The 23,584-nt window shown below is 44.5% G+C and overlaps 1 long non-coding RNA gene across 1 annotated transcript in view; it reads left to right on the forward strand.

The window, feature by feature from the left end:
* The window catches only part of LOC135562984 (uncharacterized), a 63,379-nt gene extending 45,803 nt beyond the window's left edge, over positions 1-17,576 (forward strand). The window contains exon 3 of the long non-coding RNA XR_010460177.1: positions 16,661-17,576. This is a non-coding gene — a long non-coding RNA (uncharacterized LOC135562984). The remainder of the gene's footprint in view (positions 1-16,660) is intronic.
* Positions 17,577-23,584: the final 6,008 nt, after the last annotated feature.

Below are 23,584 nucleotides of genomic sequence, written 5' to 3' on the forward strand. Positions count from 1 at the left end.
TAAGGGGACTGGCCACCCCTCATAGGCTGGGTTTCTGTACAGCACTTTGTGACAGCTGATGTAAGAAGGGCTTTATAAATACGATTGATTGATTGTGAGGCGCTATACAAATCGCTGTACAAATTCGACAGTCACAGGACGGGGACTTCAAATAGGCCTATGGCACGTCAAGGGAACTGTAGCTTACTGAACAGATGGGTTCATTTGAAACTGAAATCTGGACACTGACTGAAGCTCTATAACCTCTCACATAGCCTTAATATTAACTTCTACAGAATTAAGCATTTCTTGCAATAAAATTGTACACTAAATGTAAGTTCTGACTAGGGAACAGGAGTGGAGAAATAAGATTTCTTTCTTTCAACATCTGTAGAGGTGCTATCTTTATCAGCATCATAAAAAGCTGATAGTATATCAACCACATAAAATGTACATCCAAGCTGAACTGAAATATGATCAGAAACATGTCATTCCCACAGCTTTTTATTTCCTTACAACCGATCAAACTGATGTCATTTGGAAATGGTTAGAATGGTGTCAGCTATTTTCTTTTATTATTTTGAATTTATCAAAATGGGGGTATTTAGAATACCGTATAGGTACAGACCATTGAACAGAACAAGGCTGATGTCAGTAACTTCATTTGGACAAAAATGCAGATAGAACTTTATCATACCAAGCTCTTGAAATAGCCTACCAAAATGTCGGAGATTATAAGCAGAAACATATCTAAATTAGTAAAAATTTGTGGGTTAGGGTCAGGTGCGGGCCTCAGATTTTCACTGTATCACATATAGTCTGGCGGTTGTGGATGGATTATTAGCAATTGCGGGCGGGTGCGGGTGAACGAACACCTGACACGCGCACCACTAACACACACACACACACACACACACACATAGAGGTAGGGAGTGAGATGATTGGAGAAAGGGACAGTACCTGGACCTGAAGGTAGGAGCTGGCAGCAGTATGGAATATCTGAGGAAGCGTTTATCTGTCACGTCTCGTAAATAGCAAAGACATATGTGAAATTTGGACATATTGTGCTCGATGGATGTCCTGGGGCCGGGCCTCAATGGATGTTCTGGGGCCCACCTCGATGGATGTCTTGGGGCCCGGCTCGATGGATGTCCTGGGGCCTGCCTCGATTGTTGTCCTGGGGCCCTGCCTGGGAGGATGTCCTGGTGCCCCACCTCAATGGATGTCCTGGGGGCCTGCCTGGTGGGATGTCCTGGGGCCCCACCTCAATGGATGTCCTGGGGGCCTGCCTGGTGGGATGTCCTGGGGCCCGCCTCAATGGATGTCCTGGGGCCCGCCTGGGTGGATGTCCTGGGGCCCTGCCTGGCTGCGCGTTTATTTTATTACCGTGCAACCAGGGGGCCCCCAGGACCGAGTTTGGGAAACCCTGCCCTACGGTACTGCCCAGGGATATAGAGATTTATGGCAGGCACCTGTCACAGAGAAATGCAAACGCCTGCTGGTTGGCAGAGCGCCGGGCCATCTCATTGCGCTTGTTGGCATCCTCCTCCCACTGGAACATCAAACTCCTCCACTGTGTGACCACCGTTGTCCAGGGGAACATTTGGATGACTACCTTCAAATTAACTCTCATCTGACGCATCAGGGCTGTCCCCTTTGTGTGTCCTAAATTGTTTCCACGGAGGTGGATGACTGATATATTCATGGTCAGAAAATATTTCAGGACCCTTCCGCTGAGAACAGCTCATCCATATTTCACACTCCTGTAGTCATCTAGCCAGCTACATTGTATAACTGTGTAGTAAGTATTTGCTTCAGTATTTGTTTCCTTGCTCTCGCCAATGATCAGTAGGATTATGAGCTGGGATTTTAACAATCAATGCATGACATTGTGAGTGTTCAAAAGCTGTTGCTGTATTATAATATAATGTATAATAATGTTGCATAATCATCCTTCCGGTGTAAAAACAATGGAAATTAAAAATAAATGTTAACACCATCTTTTCACATGTGAGGAGAATAACAAATCAAAGTTTATTTGTCATGTGCTCTGAATACAATAGGTGTAAACCTTACAGTGAAATGCTTACTTACATTTCAACCCCACATGTGAATATGGAAATTCCACATCTGAAAGTGAAGTTTTCACAGTTGGAGTTTTCTTAAATATGAAACTGCAAATTATATTTTCACTTTCAAATGCGAGATTACATGTGAAAAACAATCACATGTTAAAAAAAACTACATTTGCAAATGTTAAATTACACGTGACTGATTTTGTTGTTTTTCACATGGATATCTGATTTTCACATGGAAAAGTTGTTATTAACATGTGAAACTACCAATTTCACATGTGAAACTGCAATTCACATGTGAGGTGAAAACATGTTATTCTCGTCACATGTGAAAGAGTGTTAACATGTGAACTCTAAATGTAATACATGTGAATATGTGGTTTTACGTGTGAAATTCAAGCTCAACATGTGAAAATAGCTATTTCACATGTTGTCACATCCTGACCATAGAAAGCCAGTATTTTCTATGGTAGAGTAGGTCAGGGCGTGACTAGGGGTGTTTAGTCTAGTTTATTATTTCTATGTGGGGTTCTAGGTTTATTTTTCTATGTTGGTGTTTGTGTATGATTCCCAATTAGAGGCAGCTGGTAATCGTTGTCTCTAATGGGGATCATACTTAAGTTGCATTTTTCCACCTGTGGGTTATGGGATATTGTCTATGTTTAGTTGCCTGATCGCACTGCATTGTCGTCACGGTTTGTTTATTCTTTATTTGTTTTGTATTTACTTAAGTTTCACTTTATTAATTAAAAGTATGTGGAACTCAAAGTACGCTGCGCCTTGGTCCGACCATCATTATTACGAACATCGTGACACATGTGAAAATGTGATTTTGACACGTGAAACTACAAATTTGACAAGTTTTTTGATGTGCTTCTCCAAAAATGATTGTTGGAACTTCAATGTCTCCCTCCACAAATGGCTTTTTTTACACTATTTTTCCACACTTGCAATCCCCCCATCTGTCTCCTTCTGCAACTATTCCATTGTAAACAGGAGGGGAAAGAACAGGAAAAACCAGAGACAGTATTTCAAGCATGAAAAATGGATGGAACACAGTGGAGCAGAAAATTATAGATATATTCGAGAGAGAGAGAGCGAGAGAAAGATATTCTAGGGCCGTCATAATCTCCTACATTGTATGCATACATGTCTTATACATGACACGATCAAGATAAATCAGACCAACGTGAATCAGCTTCTACAATGTGACGGTTGTGGGAGGGAAAGGCTGTGTTTAGTGTGTGATATAGAGTGTGCTGCATTCAGGAGGGAGTGTATTTACAGTGTGTGGATTGAATATGCATATGGGGAAAACAATCTGCCCCAAATGGCATCCTATGCCCTATACATTGTCTTGCAAAAGTATTCAACCCCTTTGGCGTTTTTCCTATTTTGTTGCATTACAACCAGTAATTTAAATAGATTTGTATTTCATGTAATGAACATACACAAAATAGTCCAAATTGGTATAGTGAAATCAAAAAAATTACTTGTTTCAAAAAATTATAAAAAATACAAACCGGAAAAGTTGTACATGCATATGTATTCACCCCCTTTGATATGAAGCCCCTTAAGATCTGGTGCAACCAATTACCTTCAGAAGTCACATAATTAGTTAAATAAAGTCCACCTGTGTGCAATCTAAGTGTCACATGATCTGTCACATGGTCTCAGTATATATACACTAGTTCTGAAATGCCCCAGAGTCTGCAACACCCCTAAGCAAGGGGTACCATGAAGACCAAGGAGCTCTCCAAACCGGTCAGGGACATAGTTGTGGAGAAGTACAGATCAGTGTTGCGTTATAAAAAAATATCAGAAATGTTCAACATCCCACAGAGCACCATTGAATCCATTATTTAAAAATGGAAAGAATATGGCACCACAACAAACCCACGAAGAGAGGGCCACCCACTCAAACTCGCGGACCAGGCAAGGAGGACATTAATCAGAGCGGCAACAAAGAGACCAAAGATAATCATGAAGGAGCTGCAAAGCTCCACAGTGGAGATTAGAGTATCTGTCCATAGGACCACTTTAAGCCATCCACTCCACAGAGCTGGGCTTTACAGAATAGTGACCAGAAAAAAGCCATTGCTTAAAGAAAGTGTGGACGGACCACTAGAGGGCAGGCTGGGCTCATGGATAGTTGCCCAACAGAGCCTGGGAGACAAGGTAACCAGGGTCAATTAAGCACAGCTGACGGTACTAATGAGATACTCTCCTTCCCCTATAAAAGAGAGAATGGAACCAGAAGAGAGAAGGGGAAACTATCTCTGGAAGATGGCCACCGAGAGAGGGAAGCTGTGCTGAAAGAACCACTAAGACGGTGACAAAACCGTGATTTATGTTTGTTGTAGTTTAAAGATTATCCTATTATGTTCTTGTTTCATCTGGAGAAGAAGATGTGTGTTTTTCCTTGGAAGATTTTTCATTGATTATGTTTGAATGTTTTTGTTGACAAAATACTCTCAATAGAGAACCGTGTTCAATCAGAAAAACCTTTTTCCTGACTCGTTTATTCCACCTTCCCGCTTTAGAGTGACGCCTAATTACTTGGTACGCTCACAAAAGAAATAAGCAAACACATTTGGTGTTCGCCAAAAGGCATGTGGGAGACTCCCCAAACATATGGAAGAAGGTACTCTGGTCAGATGAGACTACAATTGAGCTTGTTGGCCATCAAGGACTATGTCTGACACAAACCCAACACCTCTCATCATCCCGAGAACACTATCCCCACAGTGAAGCATGGTGGTGGCAGCATCATGCTGTGGGGATGTTTTTCATCGGCAGGGACTGGGACACTGGTCAGAATTGAAGGAATGATGGATGGTGCTAAATACAAATTCTTGAGATTTTAGTCTTCCAGAGATTTGAGACTGGGATGGAGGTTCACCTTCCAGCAGGACAATGACCCTAAGCATACTGCTAAAGCAACACTGGACTGGTTTAAGGGGAAACATTCAAATGTCTTGGAATGGCCTAGTCAAAGCCCAGACCTCAATCCAATTGAGAATCTGTGGTATGACTGAAAGATTGCTGTACACCAGCGGAACCCATCCAACTTGAAGGAGCTGGAGCAGTTTTGCCTTGAAGAATGGGCAAAAATCCTAGAGGCTAGATGTGCTAAGCTTATAGAGACACACCTCGAGAGATTTGCAGCTATAATTGCTGCAAAAGGTGGCTCTACAAAGTATTGACTTTGGGGGGTGAATAGTTATGCACGCTCAAGTTTTCTGTTTTTTTGTCTTATTTCTTGTTTGTTAATACAATAAAAAAAAAATAGCATCTTCAAAGTGGTAGGCATGTTGTGTAAATTAAATGATACAATCCCCCCCAAAATAAATTTTAATTCAGGTTGTAAGGTAACAAAATAGGAAAAATGCCAGTGGGGGTGAATACTTTTGCAAGCCACTGTATACTGCACTTATTTTGATCAAAGCTCTGTGGGCCCTGGTCAAAAGTAGTTCACTATATAGGAAATAGGGTGCCATTTGGGACACAAGATACAGATGCTGTGGGAGGGTGAATGGGAGTCATTTCACAGAGCCAAATATTTGGGTCTCTGTACTACCTACCACTTGTATTGATGAAACTAGCTGCTTAAGTGTGTGTGGGTGTGTGCGTGCACATGCGCGTGTTTGTGTGCGTGAATGTGTCCGCACGTGCATGTGTGTCCTGTCTTCTATTTCTTATAGGGAGTTCCTATGCTGATTATTGGCTGCAACCAATTAGAGGCCTTAAGAGAGGAGAGGAAGGGCGATGTGAAGGTAGAGGAACAGGGGATTACTTTTACTCCTTTGTTTAGATCTAGAGTAACTGTCTGAATCCCATTACAGCATTAGCAAACCCGGGGGAGAACAGCTGAATAAAAGGCAGAAAGAGAAATCCAAAGGGATGGAAAGCAGGCGAATGAAAGACAGATGTGAAGATAGATGGATGGCCAGATGGCACGGAAGAGAGACTATACGATAAAGGTGTATCAACCTCACGTCACCGTTACAAAAGGATCTAGACACACAACTAGAAGCCCAAAGATCTATATCGCATGTCAAACTCTCCACCGAGTGTCTGCGGGATTTCACCCCTCCCTTGTTTGATTGATGAATTAAGGTCACTAATTAGTCAGCAACTCCCCACATCTGGTTGTCTAGGTCTTAATTGGAAGGAAAAAACAAAAACCTGCAAACACTAGGCCTTCCATGGAATGGGTTTGACACCCCCTGGTCTATATAATTGAGCAGGAAGACTCCAACAATATTGATGGACTGACCAAACTTTTCTCCTGGACATTTTAGAGCCAATGAGAGCCAATGTAAAGACTGTGAAGACATAGAGTATAGACCAAGTTGTAAATAAACCTCTAGAAAGCTCTGAGAGTAAGCCCCAATGATGTTTATAATGATGTACATAAACTGACTATATGTATAATATAGTTCTTCAGAAAGGAAACCCCACATACAAGTTTAAAGATGCACTATGGAGAAATTGCTCCGCCATTTCCTGGTTGCTAAAATGCTAATAGTTTGCCTAATTTCAGTTTATGTGACATAACAAGCACTTAGGCTATAGTGTAGAGAATCGTAAACTGCTGTGAAATATATTTTCCATAGCCCAAAAAATTGTATTTTCAGCTGTTCCAAGTTTGTGTACAAAACCGAAAGTAAAAGACGCAAAAACAAAACTTAAGAACTGGAAGCATTGAAACTGGAAGCACAAAGAAAAGATATACCGCTTCTTAGACTTGCTTTCAATGAGAATGACAGATCTATAACACACATTTCTATGTGAATTTGGTCAGGTTGCCCAAAAAGTTACATATTGCAGCTTTAACCATTTATTAGGAAAGATTACAATACATAGTCTTGGCGTTGAGTCTCTGCTCCTTCAGGGTAGCTCACTACCAGAGCGAAGCGTCATATTAAAATAACTACAGGCAGTGAGCACAATATGTTATACCAAATCCCCTGAAAAGAAGAAACACAGAACCCAGACAGGTGGAGGCTGTGGTGGGATTTCAGAAGAAAACAAGCATAGTGAGTAACTGCTAGTTACAGCTAGTTAGCAGCAAGAGACACCAGAACTGGTCAGGTTAAGTAGTGTCATGTTATGTCTTGTCCCTGTGCTTTCCCTTCTCTTCGTTTCCCCCTGCTGGTCGTATTGGTTACTCTCTCTCGCTATCGTTCCGTTCCTGCTCCCAGCTGTTCCTCATTCTCCTAACGACCTCGTTTACTCTCTCACACCTGTCCCCTCTTTTGCCCTCTGATTAAGTCTCTATTTCTCTCTCTGTTTCTGCTTCTGTCCTTGTCGGATTCTTGTTTGCCTTGCCCTTGTCCCGTCCTGTCGTAATCTGCCTCTTCTTCAGATGCTGCGTGTGAGCAGGTGTCTCTGTCCTCTACGGCCCGCGCCTACCCCGAGGGACCTGCAGTCGGTTGCCGCTAGCCCTGCAATTCTCCTCTACTACTAGAAGGAGGACTCTCCTGCATAAGATAGAGGATTTATGTTTTCCCTGTTTGGACATCTCCTGTAAAGATTGAGGATTTATGTTTTCCCTGTTTGGACATTAAAAGACTCTGTTTCTGTTGAATCGCTGTTGGGTCCTTACTCATCTGCATAACAGAAGAATCCGACCAAGAATGGACCCAGCGACTTCGGATCCTCTCTACTCAGCCGTCGAGATCCAGGGAGCGATGCTAGGCAGACACGAGCAGGAATTGTCTGCTGCTCGACATGCCGTTGAGACCCTGGCCGCCCAAGTCTCCGACCTCTCGAAACATATTCACAATCTCCGCCTTGATCCACCGGCTACTTCCAGGGCTTCCGAGTCTCCGGAGCCCAGAATTAATAACCCACCGTGTTACTCTGGGGAGCCTACTGAATGTCGCTCGTTCCTCACCCAGTGTGATATTGTGTTCTCTCTCCAGCCCAAAACGTACTCCAGGGGTACAGCTCGTATCGCCTACGTCATATCTCTCCTTACAGGACGGGCTCGTGAGTGGGGCACGGCAATCTGGGAGGCAAGGGCTGAGTGTACTAACCAGTATCAGAACTTTAAGGAGGAGATGATACGGGTTTTTGATCGTTCAGTTTTTGGGAAAGAAGCTTCCAGGGCCCTGTCTTCCCTATGTCAAGGGAATCGATCCATAACGGACTACTCTATAGAGTTTCGCACTCTTGCTGCCTCCAGTGACTGGAACGAGCCGGCGTTGCTCGCTCGTTTTCTGGAGGGTCTCCACGCGGAGGTAAAGGATGAGATTCTCTCCCGGGAGGTTCCTTCCAGCGTGGATTCTTTGATTGAACTCGCTATTCGGATAGAACGACGGGTAGATCTTCGTCACCGAGCTCGTGGAAGAGAGCTCGCGTTATCCGTTTCTCCCCTCTCCGCATCACTACCATCTTCCTCCAGTGGTTCAGGTGCTGAGCCCATGCAGCTGGGGGGTATTCGCATCTCGACTAAGGAGAGGGAACGGAGAATCACCAACCGCCTCTGTCTCTATTGCGGTTCCGCTGGTCATTTTGTCATTTCATGTCCAGTAAAAGCCAGAGCTCATCAGTAAGCGGAGGGCTACTGGTGAGCGCTACTACTCAGGTCTCTCCAAGATCCTGTACTACCTTGTCGGTCCATCTACGCTGGACCGGTTCGGCAGCTTCCTGCAGTGCCTTGATAGACTCTGGGGCGGAGGGCTGTTTTATGGACGAAGCCTGGGCTCGGGAACATGACATTCCTCTCAGACAGTTAGGGGAGCCCACGGCCATGTTCGCCTTGGATGGTAGTCCTCTCCCCAGTATTCAGCGTGAAACGCTACCTTTAACCCTCACTGTCTCTGGTAATCATAGCGAAACCATTTCTTTTTTGATTTTTCGTTCACCTTTTTCACCTGTTGTTTTGGGCCATCCCTGGCTAGTGTGTCATAATCCTTCTATTAATTGGTCAAGTAATTCTATCCTCTCCTGGAACGTCTCTTGTCATGTGAAATGTTTAATGTCTGCTATCCCTCCTGTTTCTTCTGCCCCCTCTTCACAGGAGGAGCCTGGTGATTTGACAGGGGTGCCGGAGGAATATCATGATCTGCGCACGGTCTTCAGTCGGTCCAGGGCCACCTCCCTTCCTCCTCACCGGTCGTATGATTGTAGTATAGATCTCTTTCCGGGTACCACTCCCCCCGGGTAGACTATATTCTCTGTCGGCTCCCGAACGTAAGGCTCTCGAAGATTATTTGTCTGTAGCTCTCGACGCCGGTACCGTAGTCCCTTCCTCCTCTCCCCGCCGGAGCGGGGTTTTTTTTGTTAAGAAAAAGGACGGGACCCTGCGCCCTGCGTGGATTATCGAGGGCTGAATGACATAACGGTTAAGAATCGTTATCCGCTTCCCTTATGTCTTCAGCCTTCGAGATCCTGCAGGGAGCCAGGTTTTTCACTAAGTTGGACCTTCGTAACGCTTACCATCTCGTGCGCATCAGGGAGGGGGACGAGTGGAAAACGGCGTTTAACACTCCGTTAGGGCATTTTGAATACCGGGTTCTGCCGTTCGGTCTCGCTAACGCTCCAGCTGTCTTTCAGGCATTAGTGAATGATGTACTGAGAGACATGCTGAACATCTTTGTTTTCGTTTACCTTGACGATATCCTGATTTTTTCACCGTCACTCCAGATTCATGTTCAGCACGTTCGACGTGTCCTCCAGCGCCTTTTTAGAGAATTGTCTTTATGTGAAGGCTGAGAAGTGCGCTTTTCATGTGTCTTCCGTCACATTTCTCGGTTCTGTTATTTCCGCTGAAGGCATTCAGATGGATTCCGCTAAGGTCCAAGCTGTCAGTGATTGGCCCGTCCCTAAGTCACGTGTCGAGCTGCAGCGCTTTCTCGGTTTCGCGAATTTCTATCGTCGTTTCATTCGTAATTTCGGTCAGGTGGCAGCTCCTCTCACAGCCCTTACTTCTGTCAAGACGTGCTTTAAGTGGTCCGTTTCCGCCCAGGGAGCTTTTGATCTCCTCAAGAAGCGTTTACATCCGCTCCTATCCTTGTTACACCTGACGTCTCTAGACAGTTCATTGTCGAGGTTGACGCGTCAGAGGTGGGCGTGGGAGCCATTCTGTCCCAGCGCTCCCATTCTGACGATAAGGTCCATCCTTGCGCGTATTTTTCTCATCGCCTGTCGCCGTCGGAACGTAACTATGATGTGGGAAACCGCGAACTGCTCGCCATCCGCTTAGCCCTAGGCGAATGGCGACAGTGGTTGGAGGGGGCGACCGTTCCTTTTGTCGTTTGGACTGACCATAAGAACCTTGAGTACATCCGTTCTGCCAAACGACTTAATGCTCGTCAGGCTCGTTGGGCGCTGTTTTTCGCTCGTTTCGAGTTCGTTATTTCTTATCGTCCGGGCTCAAAGAACACCAAGCCTGATGCTTTGTCCCGTCTCTTCAGTTCTTCAGTAGCCTCCACCGACCCCGAGGGATTCTCCCTGAGGGGCGTGTTGTCGGGTTGACTGTCTGGGGAATTGAGAGGCAGGTAAAGCAAGCACTCACTCACACTCCGTCGCCGCGCGCTTGTCCTAGGAACCTTCTTTTCGTTCCCGTTCCTACTCGTCTGGCCGTTCTTCAGTGGGCTCACTCTGCCAAGTTAGCCGGCCATCCCGGCGTTCGGGTACGCTTGCTTCTATTCGCCAGCGTTTCTGGTGGCCCACTCAGGAGCGTGACACGCGTCGTTTCGTGGCTGCTTGTTCGGACTGCGCGCAGACTAAGTCCGGTAACTCTCCTCCTGCCGGCCGTCTCAGACCGCTTTCCATTCCCTCTCGACCGTGGTCTCACATCGCCTTAGACTTTATTACCGGTCTTCCTTCGTCAGCGGGAAGACTGTTATTCTAACGGTTGTCGATAGGTTCTCTAAGGCGGCTCATTTTATTCCCCTCGCTAAACTCCCTTCTGCTAAAGAGACGGCACAAATCATAATTGAGAATGTTTTCAGAATTCATGGCCTTCCGTCAGACGCCCGTTTCGGACAGGGGTCCGCAATTCACGTCTCAATTTTGGAGGGAGTTTTGCCGTTTGATTGGGGCTTCCGTCAGTCTCTCTTCCGGTTTTCACCCCAGTCTAACGGTCAAGCTGAACGGGCCAATCAGACGATTGGTCGCATCTTACGCAGTCTTTCTTTTCGAAACCCTGCGTCTTGGGCAGAACAGCTCCCTGGGCAGAATACGCTCACAACTCGCTTCCTTCGTCTGCGACCGGGCTATCTCCTTTTCAGAGTAGCCTCGGGTACCAGCCTCCTCTGTTCTCGTCCCAGCTCGCCGAGTCCAGCGTCCCCTCCGCTCAGGCTTTTGTCCAACGTTGTGAGCGCACCTGGAGGAGGGTCAGGTCTGCACTTTGCCGTTATAGGGCGCAGACTGTGAGAGCCGCTAATAAGCGTAGGACTAAGAGTCCTAGGTATTGTCGCGGTCAGAGAGTATGGCTCTCCACTCGTAACCTTCCCCTTATGACAGCTTCTCGCAAGTTGACCCCGCGGTTCAATGGTCCGTTCCGTATTTCTCAGGTCGTTAATCCTGTCGCAGTGCGACTTCTTCTTCCGCGACATCTTCGTCGCGTCCACCCGGTCTTCCATGTCTCCTGTGTCAAGCCTTTTCTTCGCGCCCCGTTCGTCTTCCCCCCCGTCCTTGTCGAGGGCGCACCTATCTACAGGGTTCGGAAGATTATGGACATGCGTCCTCGGGGCCGTGGTCATCAGTACCTAGTGGATTGGGAGGGTTACGGTCCTGAGGAAAGGAGTTGGGTTCCATCTCGGGACGTGCTGGACCGTTCGCTGATCGATGATTTCCTCCGTTGCCGCCAGGTTTCCTCCTCGAGTGCGCCAGGAGGCGCTCGGTGAGTGGGGGGGTACTGTCATGTTATGTCTTGTCCCTGTGCTTTCCCTTCTCTTCGTTTCCCCCTGCTGGTCGTATTGGTTACTCTCTCTCGCTATCGTTCCGTTCCTGCTCCCAGCTGTTCCTCATTCTCCTAACGACCTCGTTTACTCTCTCACACCTGTCCCCTCTTTTGCCCTCTGATTAAGTCTCTATTTCTCTCTCTGTTTCTGCTTCTGTCCTTGTCGGATTCTTGTTTGCCTTGCCCTTGTCCCGTCCTGTCGTAATCTGCCTCTTCTTCAGATGCTGCGTGTGAGCAGGTGTCTCTGTCCTCTACGGCCCGCGCCTACCCCGAGGGACCTGCAGTCGGTTGCCGCTAGCCCTGCAATTCTCCTCTACTACTAGAAGGAGGACTCTCCTGCATAAGATAGAGGATTTATGTTTTCCCTGTTTGGACATCTCCTGTAAAGATTGAGGATTTATGTTTTCCCTGTTTGGACATTAAAAGACTCTGTTTCTGTTGAATCGCTGTTGGGTCCTTACTCATCTGCATAACAAGTAGACTGCATATACAGTGCCTTCAGAAAATATTCATAGCCCTTGACTTATTCCCAATTTTTGTGTTACAGTTTGAATTCAAAATTGATTACATATATCTCACCCATCTACACTCAATGCCCCATAATGCCAAAGTGAAAACATGGTTTTAGACATCTCCCATCTGGTGTATAGCCGACTTAACCAGGTTTTGCCTGTGCTTAGCTCCAGTCTGTTTATTCTTTATCCTGAAAAACTTCCATGTCCTTAACGATTACAAATATACCCATAACATGATTCAGCCAACAGTAATGTTATGAAGAAGTAATGGATAAGAAGTTAATGCTTTACCGCGTTTTATGCAGTATTACTTTAGTGCCTTGTTGCAAACAGGATGCATTTTCTTGAATATTTTTTATTCTGTTCAGGCCTCTTTTATTTTCACTCTGTCAATTAGGTTAGTATTGTGGCGTAACTACAGTGCTGACTGTTTTAAAGTCACCATTGGCCTCTTGGTGAAACCCCTGAGCGGTTTCCTTCTTCTCCGGCAACTGAGTTAGGAAGAACGCCTGTATCTTGTAGTGGCTGGGTGTATTGATACACCAACCAAAGTGTAATTATTAACTTCACCATGCTCAAAGGATATTCCATGTCTGCTTTTTTATTTTATTTTTTACAAATCTACCAATAGGTGCCTTCTTTGCAAGGCATTGGAAAACCTCCCTGGTCTTTGTGGTTGAACCTATGCTTGAAATTCAATGCTCGACTGAAGGCTCTTACAATTATCTGTATCATTGTAGTCATTCAAAAAAGTCCATGCAACTTATTATGTGACTTGTTAAGCAACTTTTGACTCCTGAACTTATGTATGCTTGCCACAATGAAGGAGTTGAATACTTACATTTCAGCTTTTCATATTTGATTCATTTGTAAACATTTCGAAAAGCATAAATTCCACTTTGACATTGTGTATTGTGTGTAGGCCAGTGATGACAAATCGAAATTTAATCCATTTTAAATTCAGGCCGTAACACAAAAAAATGTGGAAAAATTAAAGGGGTGTGAATAGTTTTTGAAAGCACTGTAAGTAGAATGTGAATTCAATAGGTGCAATTCCCGCTAACGCGATCAGCTGATGCCACCACACTCAGGTTTCCCTACTGAACCGGCTTTGCTTTATTTCCTGCCAAAACCAGCACCTGGATCTAGATGCGCTGCTGTTTTTTGTTTTGCACTGAATATATACATGTATTTGGATGTACTTTATGATTAGCCCTCCTCGTAGGCTATAACCCGGGGTTGATTATCTTACGCGTCATCGAACTGAATGAAGGAATGAACAAATTAAATAATGAACGAATGAATGACTGATCAAGAAAAAAGAAATGAATGAATAGTTTATTTAATGGTTTATGTCAAGTCGACTTTAGCTACCCATTCCTTACGTTCTATCATGAGGTTTTGAACAAGCTAATTCATCTTTTCACAGGTTGTATTGCTACATAGGTGAGTGGTGTGTTTTGTATCAGAAATATGTTCACGTCTGTAGGCTACGAGAGGTGACAGGAGGCGACAGAATGTTCAGACCAATGTTCCATCTGGTGCCAAGGTGTGTGTGTGTGTTTGTGTGTGTGCCTCTGTGTTTGTGTGTGTGTATGTGTGTGTGTACGGTACATGTTCCACATACAGTCCACATACTTCTAATATCCAGAGTACATGTAGGTGAGCGCTGACATAATTCACTTAATGATGATGATGATTATGTTTGTTTATGAGTGGAGGTGGATAATTTGGCTGTGGTTGAATGAGAGTGTTGTCAGTGGGAGCCCTGAGCGGAACAGGAAGAGACAAGGAAAGAGGGAGAAGGAGAGAAAGGGAGTGGGGTGAATAGTGCTCTGTTAGGGAGGGGAGAGGGAGACAAGAGAAGGACTCTTGTGGTATTTTTTACACGTCAGTGTGGTTCCAAGACCGAGTGATAATGTGTGTGCGCTTGTGCCTGTGCGTGTCTGTCCATCCGTCTGTCTGACAGTGTCTCTGTCTGTGTGCCTCTGTGTCTGCATCCGTGTGAGTCTGCGTGTGTTTCTGTCTTGAATTGCTGGGTTCTCCTCTGGTGTATAATTTATTCCAAACCGTTACGCCTAATGTTCTAAATGTCACCCGGTGATTGATTATGGCTTAATTCTCAGTTCATAATTCAACGGACGTCCTTAGAAATGTCTGGCCTATGAAAACAAGCCGAGGTGCGTTTAAAGGCCCAGTCCTGCGTTTTCCACTATTTTGACTTACTATGGGACAAAGTTACAGGTAACTGCCAAAATAATGTAAATGAGGGATACAAAGTATATTGAAAGCAGGTGCTTCCACAAAGGTGTGGTTCCTGAGTTAATTAGGCAATTAGCATCCCATCATGCTTAGGGTCATGTAAAAAATGCTGGGCAGGCCATTATTTTGGACATTATTTTGGCTAGCGTGGCTGTGCCCTCATAGGATGACAACGCCCCCATCCAAAGGGCACGAGTGGTCACTGAATGGTTTGAATAGCATGAAAACAATGAAAACCACATACCATGGCTGTCTTACTCACCAGATCTCATTCCATTTGAACACTTATGGGAGTTTCTGGAGCGATGCCTAAGACAGCGTTTTCCACCACCATCAACAAAATAGCAAATTATTGAAGAATGGCATCGCATCCCTCCAAGAGTTGTAGAATCTATGTCAAAGTGCATTGAAGCTGTTCTGGCTCGTGGTGCCCCAACATGACACTTTATGTTACCTGTACATACTAACACTCTCCCACAGACCTTGTAAATCTAAGCTGTATTTGTCTCATTAGTGCTGGTTTTGGATAGAGAGACTGTGGGCGCATCCCAAATGGCACCCTATTTATTATTTAGTGCACTACTAGTAACAACAGAGCCCTATTGGCCCTGGATAAAAGTAGCGCACTGAATAAGTAATATGGTGCCATTTAAAACACAAACAACAGGGCTAGCCGACAAGAGGTGTCGTCATAATAGAGAAAGGCCGTCTTGACGAACGTTCAGGAAATTAAACGTAATTACAGAACAGACGTTACTCTGCAATTACCCTATCTTAGAGAAATCAATGTGATTTTCAAACATTACATTTACCATGCTTTCATAGCACTGCCATCATGCAAAGAAAGCATAGGCTACATACATATACCATAACCGATAATACGATTTGCCTTAAAGGTTTTTATCAGCAAATAGCCCATCTCAGGCCAACATACGGGCTTTGAAGTGAGGTTAAACAATGTGGGAACAATTTATGTTGTTGAGCAGATTTGAAAGTTTCCTGAGTCCTGGAAGAGCTGTTTCTCATTATTCAACAGCAGAGAGGAAAGGGGAAGGAGAGGGTCGGAGGGAGAGAGGGGGATGAAAGGAAGGAGAGGAGTGAAGGAGGGAGGCTAATGGAAAGAAACCAAGGCACTACACAGCATCAAAAACACTGAATGGACAGCGAGCTGTTTTGTTTGTATTTTATCTCTAAAATGTAGTGGTTGCAGTATGTAGCGATACAAGGTTAAATGGAAGAGAGATGGGGGATATATAGGGAAGGGGAGAGAGAGGGGGAGGGAGAGAGCGTGCAGCGCACAAGAGAGGAAGAGAAATAGATGTATCAGCAGAGAGAGAGGGAGGGGGAGAGAGAAGGAGGGAGCAAGAGGGGGAGAAAAAGAAAGTGAGAGTGAGAGGGAAAGTGACAGAGATAGAGAGAAGCAGCAAAAGAGAGAGGCAGTGAATGAGGGAGAGGGAGAGAGATTCTGTTCATCTCACATTACAGTCAATGAAACATTAAGTGTGTCAGTCAGCATAGTTTAGTGTGTGTTAGTGTTGGGATCAGTTTAGCCTGTTACTGAATAATGAATATGATTACATGGACAGGGGTGACTTGATACTAGATCAGCACTACTACTCTGAGACACTCACTCTGGGCCCTGGGTTCAAATAGCATTTGTTTTCCTTTCAACTATGTCAAGCGTTTGATTGCTCGGAGTGCCAGATGAGATGTGTGGTTTTTGCACTTTTGGGACTATTCCATTTGTTCCATTGCACCAGCCAAGCTCAATCAAGCACAGCACAAAACATTTGAGAGAAAACCCATCCCATTTGAATCCAGGTCTGAACACAACAGAACAATATTAATCCACCCTGTGTCACTGATCCCTCTCGCCATTGACATCTTCTCTCTCTCTCTCTCTCATTCAGATCTACTTTCAGAGAACAGCAGCGTGATGCCAATCTGAGGAGGGAGGGATGTGTACAGTATCTGTAAATGAATGTGTTTATGATGACTTTCCCATAAACCCTCAGGGAAATATGACCCCCCTAGTTCCCAGGCCAGGGTGTTTGTGTGTGTGTGTGTGCTCACACATGCTTATGTGTATGCGCACGTGCGAGCATGTTTGTTCCCAAGAAAGAGAGGTCCAACTGAGGATATAGGGTTCAGACCCTGTTCTGTCCTGGCTGTGGTGGAAAAAGTACCCAATTGTCATACTTAAGTAAAAGTAAAGATACCTTAATAGAAAATGACTCAAGTAACAGTAAAAGTCACCCAGTAAAATTCTACTTGAGTAAAAGTCTAAAAGTATTTGGTTTTAAATATACTTAAGTCTCATAAGTAAATTTAATTGCTCAAATATATTTTTTACTTAAATAAAAGTAAAAATATAAATAAAATAAAAAATCCTTATATTAAGCAAACCAGATGGCATGATTCTTGTTTTTTTCCCCAATTACGGATAGCAAGGGGCACACTCCAACACTCTAACATAATTTACAAACAAAGCATTTGTATTTAGTCCGTCTGCAGATCAGATGTGGTAGGAATGACCAGGGATTGTCACGCCCTGACCATAGAGAGCCCTCGGGGTTCTCTATGGTGTTTTAGGTCAGCGCGTGACTAGGGGGGTTTCTAGGTATTATATTTCTATGTTGGTGTGTGTGTATGGTTCCCAATTGGAGGCATCTGATGATCGTTACCTCTAATTGGGGATCATACTTTGTGTGTCCTTTTTCCCACCTGCGATGTGGGATATTGTTTTGTGTGAGTGCCTATGTCTTTCACGATCATTATGTCTTTGTTGTTTTGGAAGTCTCACGATCATTAAAATGTGGAACTCTACTCATGCTGCGCCTTGGTCCAATTATTCATACGACGGTCTTGACATAGATTTTCTCTTTTAAGTGTGTGAATTAGACAATTTTCCTGTCCTGATAAGCAGTCAAAATGTAACGAGTACTTTTGGGTGTCAGGGGAAATGTATGGAGTAGAAAGTACATTATTTTCTTTAGGAATGTAGTGGAGTAAAAGTTGTCAAAAATATAAAAAGTAAAGTACAGTTAAGTACTTTACACCACTGGCTATGACCAGGCATTATGTCTTCAGGTCTAACAGTGAATTGTTTGTAACTGTGCATGATGTCTCCATGGATATTTGTAGTCACATTTAGAGTTGGAGGATTCTCTGGTGGTAAACTGCTCTCTGATTAGAGCTGTGTCCGAAATGGCACCCTATTCCCTACATACAGTAGTGCCCTACTTTTGTCCAGAGCCCTATGGGAAAAGGGTGGCTTTTCAGATGAAGCCTAGGCCTTGTATTACCAGTAGAGCTGGAAAGTGAGCGCACAGACACAGTTAAGATTTGATTTGATTTGACTTATGATCCTGGATCCCCCTCACCACCACCAGACACACACACACACACACATTGCATGCAAGCATGCAAACACAGAAGTGGAAACAGACACACACGCACACAAACACACACACACACACGTCAATAAGGATAGGATGAGCTCCGGGGCATCCTTTTTCCATTGATCATCCTTGAGATGTTTCTACAACTTCGAGTCCATCTGTGGTAATTTCAATTGATTGGAAATGGTTTGGAAAGGCACACACCTGTCTATATAAGGTCCCACAGTTGACAGTGCATGCCAGAGCAAAAACCAAGCCATGAGGTCGCAGGAATTGTCCTTAGAGCTCCGTGGCAGTACTGTGTTCGAGGCACAGATCTGGGGAAGGGTTCCAAAACATTTCTGCAGCATTGAAGGTCCCCAAGAACACAGTGGCCTCCATTATTCTTAAATGGAAGATGTTTGGAACCACTAAGACTCTCCCTAGAGCTGGCCACCCGGCCAAACTGAGCAATCGGGGAGAAGGCCTTGATCAGGGAGGTGACCAAGAACCCGATGGTCACCCTGACAGAGCTCTTGGAGATGGGAGACATTTCCAGAAGTACAACCATCTCTGCAGCACTCCACCAATCAGGCCTTTATGGTAGTGGCCAGACAGAAACCAAGCCTCAGTAAAAGGCAAATTACAGTCAGCTTGGAGTTTGCCAAAAGGCACCTAAAGACAAAACAAGCTTCTCTGGTCTGATGAAACCAAGATTAAACTGGCCTGAATGCCAAGTGTCACGTCTGGAGGAAACCTGGCATCATCCGGTGAAGCATGGCGGTGGCAGCATCATGCTGTGGGGATGTTTTTTCAGCGGCAGGGACTGGGAGACTAGGCAAAGATGAAGAGAACAAAGTACAGAGAGATCCTTGATGAAAACCTGCTCCAGAGCGCACAGGACCTCAGACTGGGGTGAAGGTTCACCTTCCAACAGGACAACGACCCTAAGCACACAGTCAAGACAATGCAGGAGTGGCTTCGGGACAAGTCTCCGAATATCATTGAGTGGCCCAGCCAGATTTCGGACTTGAAACTGATCTAACATCTCTGGAGAGACCTGAAAATTGCTGTGCAGCGACGCTCCCCATCCAACCTGACAGAGCTTGAGAGGATCTGCAGAGGGGAATGGGAGAAACTCCCCAAATACAGGTGTGCCAAGCTTGTAGCGTCATACCCAAGAAGAGGCTGTAATCGCTGCCAAAGGTGCTTCAACAAAATACTGAGTAAAGGGTCTGAATACTTTTTATTTGTGATAAATGGGCTAAAAACAATGTTTTTACTTTGTCACTGTGTGGTATTGTGTGTAGATTGATGAGGGGGGGGGGGGGGGAACAATTTAATCAATTAGAATAAGGCTGTAATGTAACAAAATGTGGAAAAAGTCAAGGGGTCTGAATACTTTATGAATGCACTGTAATGCAACCAGGTCGTTCAAGATTGATGTCGAAATTGGACATCTTTCAAAACCGGCTAGTAGGGGCAACAGTGAGCACTATTACATCAAGTATGCCTGGGATTTGCTAGGGCGTGGTGGATGGGTGTAATCCCATGACTCTGGATCAGAAATTTGAGTGTTCAATCCCAGTCGTGGACACCGTTTTTTTGTTTTTTTCTATCCCAAACACTGACCTTAACCATTCGGAACGTGTGCCTGAACTTAACCCGTAACTTCTAAATTTGATGTTTGGAAAAATGGAATGACACTGGGCAGCAGGAGCAACAAGAATAGTTTGAAATTTGATGTTTGGAGAACGTGGAGGAACGTCTAATTCTGCAGTGAGACTTGTTGAGCTTGTTGAAATATGTGGGTTCGTGACCTTGGATTAGCTGTTCTCTCTGTGTGGATCTGAAGAGCAGAGCAGTGGAACTATAATAGAAATAGAACTACGAGAAATGACAAAGCCATCATAGCATATTGACTTGAACGGAGATGTCCATTCTAGTAAATCATTTTCTTATGGGAACTACTGCTGTGTGTCTGACAGTTGTAAAGTAGTTTTTCTGTCTGTCTGAATGGCCCAAGCTACAGACTGTCTGGAGGACTGGGCTGTTCTAAATATAAATGTGGTTGTTATGGTTATTGATTATTGATGGTTACTTATGCACATTGAGCATGGGAAATGCACTCTACAAATGAAATATTATTATTATTATTAGACAGACAGACATACAGACAGGGAGGCAGACAGACCTGAACAAATGTCCAACTCTGTGATCGAACACTTAACCTTCTTATCCAGAGCCATAGCGATCACTGTTACCCCTAGTGGCCGGTTTTAAAGGAATTTCCGAAGTCCTCATGACATGGATAGACGTCCAGTTTCGAAGTCACTCTTGAGCGATCTGCCTGGTCAATCCACACCTTCACTGATGTCGGCATTCTGCATCTGTTGTGGAAGGCGACAGAGTTACAGAGGTGTTTGTCAGATTACTGTCTCCATGACTCTTGAGAGTTAACACCTCTGTCAAATATCATGAAAGGTTCAAGAACTGTTCTAGAACTGTGAAATCCAGAAGTTTATTCAAATATATTTTCAGTGCCCACTGTTCTAGAACTGTTAAAGGAGTGGTTCATTTTTATTTTTTTTACCAAATCAAAAACATTTATGTGAAGGGCACGTTAAAGAATTGTGCAGACACTGTTTTTGCGATCTCACTTGGTTTTGAGAAACTTATTCACCATCAATAGGCTTCATCATTACGCGTTCGGCAGTATGTGGGCCAAGGAGAAGCATGAACAAAGCCCCCGAAAACACCCCAATAAGTCCTTTTAGAAACAGCAACGCTCTCAGTATAGTGATGCGGGTCTTTAGATGTTGTTTCACATGAAATTGTGTAATTCTGAACTTTATCTGCAAGGTTATAGTCCACTTTTGTCGGATTCAAGCAATACTTTCCCATATGCGAGCAGGCGCGTGCTTTCTCGTTCCCATTGTGGCGACACGAGAAACGCACGCTCGCACATGGAAATAAATGAGTTAATTACTACAAAAATTCCACGTTAACGATAAAATGACAAACAAAATACATATGTAGGTAAGTACATGGTGGAGTCTTTTCTGTCTCCTATCCTTCTGGTGGTGGCGGGGACGATGAAAAACTGTAGGCAGCAGCAGTAGAGGTCTTCACGGAGCCACCTGTACCCGAATACCCCAGACCTGATCCGGATCCAGAATTATAAATAATGTCATGGGTCTGGGTCGGATCTGATATGATTGTCATGCGTCTCAGGTATATGTCATTTTAACTGTCATGTCCAGCAGGACCCATATCGATCTGAACACGACTGCTGCAGTAGAGAGAGCTAGACGTTTTTAGTCGTTTATGCTGCTGCTCTTTGCTTGTTGTTGTTGGCCAAATCGTCGACAAAGTGGCAATTGGCTACAGTCATAGAGTGAGGCAAGAGTGGGGCAAAAGTTATGGGATATCTAATCAATGGAAGATGGAATTAAAAGTTAAAGGAGAAAGATAGGCTACAACAACCAAGAGCCAGCAGGTTGGGTGCTACTTTATATTCTGAATGGAGCTGTTGTTGTTTGTAACTGTTTAGGACGAAAAAGCGCAGCCTCAATGAGCTCTGAACGAGCTTTTCCCAGTTTGATGCAGTCGAGGCAGGTACTATGTAATCCTATTGGATGATAAATAACCACCTGTAGCTATGGCAGCCATTAGTCTACTATAGTGGGAGTCGGCTTGGTGGGTTGCTGTTTCTTATCTCTCCCTCCTTCCTCCCTGTTCCGTGTCACTCGCTCACACTCACAGTAGCCTACATACACAGCACGGCCCCTGCTAGAGCGTCGCCTCTCTATGCCTTCTCTCCCTCACGCTTTATCAGTTCTGATGAATAAAGTGGCTTCAAATGGACTTTTATGCTCACAACACGGACATTGATGAGCTTTAAATGTCACTGTGTGGCAGGCACATAGATGCAATAGGCATGTATAATGTAATGTATCTAATGACTAATGTTATGGCTGTAATTTCAGTGAGGCTGGATGTACTACCTGTCTGCTTAACAAGCATGTGAAAGACAACAAGGCCGCATGCACAGACAGATGTACAGTAGCATGCCTCAATATACGTTAACATGTCAACTTCACAGCCATGTCCCAGGCTCCCAGCTGCTCCATTAGTCAGTGGTTCCATCATCGACTAGTGGAAAAACACCTGGGATTTTGGGAGACAACAACACCAAGAAAATAACATGGGTTATAACTCCTCTCTCCAGGTTCCACCACAGCCCAAACCGAAATGGCAAGACTTCAGTTGAAATGCTCCTTACAAAGAGAGTGACTGCTTATGGGTTATTGTGTGTTAAATTCAGGCTGTAACACAACAAAATGTGGAAAAAGGTAAAGGGCTGTGAATACTTCCTGAAAGCACAGTATGTACCTATTTTAATATTTTCTACTTACTTTGCTTTCAGGCCCATGGGGAAGGGGTGGGGTTGGAAAAACACCCTAGTTGCTAGGAGGGTGGGAGGGGTGGAAAAACACGGTTTCCGGGTGCGTGGTTGGAGGGCGACCTTTTTAATGGGTGGGGTTGGGGGATTGGGGTGGAGGCTCACTTCTTTTTTTTTCTCTCTCTCATTACATACTAAATGTATCGTTACTTTTGGATCTGTGACGCGAGCTAACTATTAAATGATATGAATTTGTGTATTGTGCGTGTAGCCCCCACAAGAAAAATGAAAGAAGAAAAAAAAGTGTCCTGATTTGGCCTGGTTTGTCTAGGTGCTCGGGCAGAGCAGGTATGCACTAAAGCAAGACAGATAGCCACTCACTAGTGTACACTCTGTACTAAATACTCACTAGTACACTGACCTGACCTGGCCCCTTTTAGTGCTGGGTCACAGTAGGCATGTACTGTAAGACAGATCGTCTCAACATCAGGTATGTACTGTAGTAAGACTGATAGGTAAGATGGATAGCCTTCACAGCAGGTAATGTTAATATAATAAGCGGTCTGAATCATCTTAGCACCAGATCACAGCAGGTGTGGACCAGAACTCCCCTTTTTAAGTGTATTTCTACTACAATTGCTACTGTTACACTGCTATTCATTTAACCATGTACTGGCTTGGCTTGGCCTGGCTCCTCTTTGGTGCTGGGGTCACAGCAGGTACAGTGGGGCAAAAAAGTATTTAGTCCGCCACCAATTGTGCAAGTTCTCCCACTTAAAAAGATGAGAGGCCTGTAATTTTCATCGTAGGTACAGTTCAAGTATGACAGACAAAATGAGAAAAAAAAATTCCTTCGACCTCATGGCTTGGTTTTTGCTCTGACATACACTGTCAACTGTGGGACCTTATATAAACAGGTGTGTGCCTTTCCAAATCATGTCCAATCAACTGAATTTACCCCAGGTGGACTCCAATCAAGTTGTAGAAACATCTCAAGATGATCAATGGAAACAGGATGCACCTGAGCTAAATTTCGAGTCTCATAGCAA

Source organism: Oncorhynchus nerka, linkage group LG20 (assembly GCF_034236695.1).
Source record: "Oncorhynchus nerka isolate Pitt River linkage group LG20, Oner_Uvic_2.0, whole genome shotgun sequence".
Lineage (NCBI taxonomy): Eukaryota > Metazoa > Chordata > Actinopteri > Salmoniformes > Salmonidae > Oncorhynchus > Oncorhynchus nerka.